Here is a 6000-nt window from a genome sequence, read left to right as displayed (position 1 = left end):
AAACACAAACTGTGTGACAATATTCCGCCACCTCTGCGTGAGAGTAAACTATGCATGCAAACATGGCGTCGTCTAGACCTCCTTGCTTATTTAACCTCCGTAGCTTGTTACAGTGGTCGGTGATCTCTACGTGTTTTTTTTTTCTCGTACATGAATCAATTGCTCCGATTATCCTCTACAAAATTTCATGGCACGAAGAAAATCATTGAAAGAGTTTCTGATTCTTTTTTTTTTTTTTTCCATCCTTCCTCTCACTGTACTCCGCCACCTCTAGTGGTATACAATTACCTGAATACCCACTCCTAAAAACGTACGCACTTATGACCACCTAAGTGTTCGAGCTCCATTCAAGGCCGGAATTTTCTCGTCTCAACTTGCTTAGAATCTTGTGGAGGAGAAATAACGAAAAAGTCCGGCTGCCTCTACTTTGAACGTGCGCTTTTACATTGTTTTTCAACGAAGGTTGTACATGTAATTTAAAAATGAAAGGCGAGTAGCCAGAGCTTAAGATATCATCCCTTGTTGCAAAAACTGTCCTTCATAATTATCTTTGCAATACATGTATAAAACAATTATCTATGATATGGCCCGTACGGCCCCGCGCGCGCTTTCATTGAGACAGATAAAGCGAATTATCTTCCTGTGTCAATTATAACCGCACTGTCTAAGGTGTAAGAGAGGGTCATGTTTGATCAGTTATACAGTCCAGTTTGCTACATATTGTCCCCTAACCTGTCTGGCTATCTAAAGGGTCACTCTTGCTGTGCAGCACTACTGAAAATGGTAGAAGATTGGTGATTAAGTCTTAACAATAGAGAGGCGTGGCCGCTGTGGCTGTAGACTTGATTCTGTCTGCCACTCGTTGTTGCTTACCAAGTTGAACTTATGAGCTATCGGATGGGGCCACTCCCTGATGAGTTCTTATCTCCGTGGAAGGAAGCAGAGAGTCAAGCTCGATAATGTGTATTCCCAGTTGAGATCAGTCAACACAGGACTCCCACGAGGGTCTCTGCTAGGTCCGCTATTATTAATTGTCTATATGAACGAAGACACTTCTCTTAGACTATATGCAGATGACACGACGCATACGCTTCTACTGCATCTCCTCTAGTCCTTGAATACTTAATTAATTCTGACTTGGAGATTATATCGAATTGGTTTCAACAGAATTATTTACGTCTAATTGTTAGTAAGACTCAGGCCATGGCCGTTGGTCCTTCATTGTATCGTTATGACTTTCATCTAGATAATACCAATGTTGAAACAACAGATAGTCTTAAGATCCTGGGAGTAATCATGGACAGCAAGCTGTTCTTCAAGCCACACATATCAGAGCAGTTGAAAAAGCTTGCGCTAAAGCATCTGCTTTGCGCAAGTTCATCCCTCAGACTATTATGAAAAGGTTATATAAGACGTACATATTTCCACATTTAGAGTACTGTAGCCCTTTATTGCTAGGAATCCCTGATGGGCTGAATAACAAGCTATATACTGAGAACTATTTTAGGTTTGTCAAAATCAACGGAATATAGCCATCTTTTAAATATTGGACCTTTACAAACGTTACAGGCAAGAAGACGCTTCCAAGCCCTAGTGCTTTTGTATAAATGTACGAATGGGCAGGGCCCAAGTTATCTCATTGAACGATTCAACGTTTTGAATGTCAACTATGATCTACGCCGCTGTTGGCTCTCGATTAAAGTTGCCAGGCATCTTTTAATTTTTAGAGTGCTTGCATAAATCATTTCCATATATTTACGCTAGATTATGGAATGGCATTTTTTAATATTTCCTTTTGTATTTTTAGTTCACGTACACCACGTTATAACGAGCCTCCGGCTCCTAGGTGTTTTACGTGGTTAAATAAAGTATTATTATTATATGATGAGATTTTAGACTGAGGATTACATCTAAGTTATTTAAAGCCAGAAAGGCAAATACAAACAACACAGATACATTTTCTGTGCAAATTTGCAACTTTTTTGTCCAAACTTCATCTTCTAAGTGCTCATGGATAATGTAAAAGCTTGTTGACTGAGTTAAGGTGGGTCGCTGCGCTAGGTCTGTACGCCATGACCTCGGGGCCAAATATTTTCCAGTCCAGCCTATCCAGTCAGTCAATAAATACACGATAACATGTATGTTTCGATCTGACTCGAAAAACAAGAGCTTTGGAGAGAATTGAATCCCACACCAACACAAAAGAAAATAGGTCCGCAATGCGTACTTGGGGTCTTATGCTTAGCTTACCGGTAACTCCATTCAGCCCTTACAGAATTTGGTACTACGGTCTCACTTTTACCATGCGTGATTGGTTCAAAATTTGCCATAACAATGCAGCAGTGAAATGAGTTCCTTAAGTATGCTTCAAATTTCAGACCTGTTCAGAATTTTACATCGATGACTTGCCACTAAAATTTCTCTTAATGCCAGTTGCACAGTTTAGACAACTCTTGCTGCATGCTACATCATCTCTATCAGCTATTTACCAGTAACAGAAGCACTAGATTGGCTAAGAAACAAGCATGGCACTGTCATACATTCATATGATCTTATAAATGATCAAAAGAATGCTGAAATTCAACTAGAATTCTAAGATGAATCATCACTAGATGAGGCATTCAATGAACAAGTACTCTCAGAGCTTGGTGCAAATCCCCACACTACTGGAAATCAGTCCATCACCAGTAACAATGTATAAACAGCCAAGAGAAATATCTGATGACCAATTACGTCGATCAGTTACATGTAGATCATAACATAATAAAAAATGCAACCTAAAGCTTACAACAAGGTGCTTTCATGGACTAGAAATAAAATGAAAACCTCAACAGTCTGAAGTCACAAAATGTTGAACCAGTTTATTTGGAGGTGGTGGTGCTGGGAAAAGCCATTTGATTCAAATACTTTACCACACTGTAGTAAAATGCTCCAATGAATCCTGAGATTCCAACAGTGTTACTAGCAGCATCTACTGGAGTAGCAGTAATAAACATTGATGGTACACACAGCATTAGCAATACCTAAAAATACAGGTGATGATGTGGAGGAAAATCCAGGTCCTACAATGTTTGACATCATTGATCCAAAAACCACTGTGTCTGCTGACTCTAGTCAAGGAAATGAAGCAACCTTTGGTGTGAATGCTGGAAGCAATGTGTAGCAATGTCACATACTGCTATGATATACCTACAAATACAAGATATTAGTTTGTGGGCTAATTCGACTTTGAACAATATTTTGGTTATTGGAAATAATCTATACAGTTCTATAACATGTTCTGTGCTATTAAATGACTATTTGCTGATAACTGATGTTCCAGACATGGTTTCCATATTTGATAAAGTGTATTCATTACAATATACACCCTTTTAATAAGTCTAATATATGCCGTTCTCCGCTAATGATGTCAAACTCATACTTTTAAAATTTATTCAGAAATGTACAAAGGCTTCAAAAAAGAAAAGAAATCAGAAAAGTTTTAGGCCTTTGTACATTTCTAAGTAAAATTTGAAAGCAAGAGTTCGACGTCATTAGCGAAACGGCATATATTAGACTTATTAAAAGGGTGTATAGTGAGTCATTTACTGGAAGTTTGTTCATGACATCAAACATTGGTCCATATATGTCTCTTAGAAATTCACTTCTAGGAGTATTTTCAAACTCTCAATGGAATTACAATTGTTGTTTGTTAACTAATGGCATCAATACACTATATTGCAATAAATACACTTTATCAAATATTGAAACCATGTCTGGAACATCAGTTAACAGCAAATAGTCATTTGTTCGCACAGAACATCTTATAGAACTGTATAGATTATTTCCAATAACCAAAATATTGTTCAAAGTAGAATTAGTCCACAAACTGATATCTTGTATTTGATGGTATAATACCAGGAAGTGACATTGCTACAGTCATTACTTTACCAGCATTCACACCAAAGATTGTTTCACTTCCTTGACTAGAGTCAGCGGACACAGTGGTTGTTGGATCATTGATATCGAATATTGTAGGACCTGGATTTTCCTCCACATCATTTGCTTGCCTTATAAGCAATGGGATATAAACATTGTAGCACATCATTTGTGCAAACCAAAACATCACCTCATTACACGACTTGTAATGTCCAACAACTTGTTTTAATGTTGGCAAGTAAAACACATTTAAGTAAAACATCATAAGCATCGTATTCCAAAATCGCCCTCGCACACCAGAAAATGCATCCTTGACTTCCACAAAATTGCTGTGACAGCCGATCCTTGACCGGGATTGTTCGATTGTTGTTCCCATGCTGGCGGCTAGTAGCAGACAACAGTAAGAGTACGAAATGCTATTCTTTGAGAGCACAAAACTCTTATTCAATGCCACTATTTTTTAGAGTACAATAACTCTTTCAGTTTGGGATGTAACCCACACCGACATTTCAAGCCGATAAATACTGGTTTGTGATAGCTTGTGAGATATTCAAGCCAATGAATGTCGGCTTGCGAAAGCGTCTTAGCTTCAGTGCAATCCGCACTAAACACAAGCCGAGTCTAAACATGTTGGCTTGCGAGAGTAAACAACTCCCGTATCGATTCCACTCAGCGACGTCACCTGGATGAAATAAAAAAGAACAAACAAGGCAGGCTAGGATAGTTAATTTTCGAAATGAAAGAAAGAAAACCAATCTGAAACAGCACGGCAGATCAATTTTGAAACACAAATAACTTACCTTACAACTAATTTGCGACGGAAAACTCTTCAAATTTTTCCCAAAACAGGGAAAACGACCGCAGATTTATTTGCAAACAACGAACGCTAGAAGCAATGGCCGACACTTGAAAACAATGACCTTGCGATTAGTAGTACCCAGTCTACAAGCCAGACTGTCATGTGTGTTTACAAGATCTGCGTCTGACTTAGGGGTCTTTATGCATAATGCATAAACCCCAAAAATTACCAATTTGTTTGTCTCTAGGTCAGCTCTAACCAAGAGTAAGTGTATTTTCACAAGACTGCCGCTACCCAAACCTGTTTTTTCTCTCAAAGAAACGCACGGATCATGATTCCTAAAAATTCGGATTCAGATCTGATGAAATGAATCCACTCGGAGAGTGGATACTTTGGATCAATAATCCATTTTTGGATTTTAGCAAACGCAAAATTCGCTTTTGAACACAATCCGGAATTTTGATTTTCTCAAGGAAACCGCACCCGGCCCTTACTTGCGGCGGGTTTGGTGATGAAGCGTCATCAACAACCAATTATCCACGTTTTCAATGGTATTAAAAATGCAGGTTACCCAAGCTCAGTGTGAGGGAAAACAAACAAAAATATAAGGATTTGTATGGTATTCCCGATTAAAGACCTGAGAAGATAATTTTACCAAAAAATTACCACATAAAAAGCCTAACCTTATTCCCATTGTGGGTCGCTTCCTTCCTGTTTTTTTTTCCTGATTCGACGCGAATTGAGCCATTTTCAATTCCTCGGTTGTCAACTGTTACCGTAAATTGGCCCACGAGCAACGTATAAGTGAGATAACGTTACCCACTCTTTCGTAACGTGACCCGTATGGGACAATACTGCTTTCAGTTCAGCAGGCCTATTTACATTTAAGCCGAAGTTACTTGAGCGTGGAATAATTGATCAAGAATTTTCGCTGTAATGTTGTTCTACCTGTGAACTACACTGTTGGATGAAACATAGACTTGACCAACCACCATAAAGGTAGGTGATATTTGAGTTGAAGCGGAATCAATTCTGAGGTCGGATCTCAACACATGTTGCAAGATCTGGTGCAACTCGTTCACATTCGCGATGAAGACAAATGCTGCGAGTTATGATGGTCAATGATGTGTTCACTTGTAAAATAACACCATTTGAACGATTTTTGGAACCTTTACTCACCGAGTTTGTTTGTTTGAATAGTAACGACGGGGGAATATTTTGGTACGTTCGAGTTGAAAACCCAAGTCGTTCAGTACATTTTCTTTGATCTGTAGCTCAAGATA

The sequence above is a fragment of the Montipora foliosa genome, chromosome 2 (genome assembly GCF_036669935.1).
Source record: "Montipora foliosa isolate CH-2021 chromosome 2, ASM3666993v2, whole genome shotgun sequence".
In the NCBI taxonomy this organism is placed as follows: Eukaryota; Metazoa; Cnidaria; class Anthozoa; order Scleractinia; family Acroporidae; genus Montipora; species Montipora foliosa.
The sequence above is the reverse complement of the archived record's forward strand: the minus strand, read 5'-3'. Positions refer to the sequence as shown.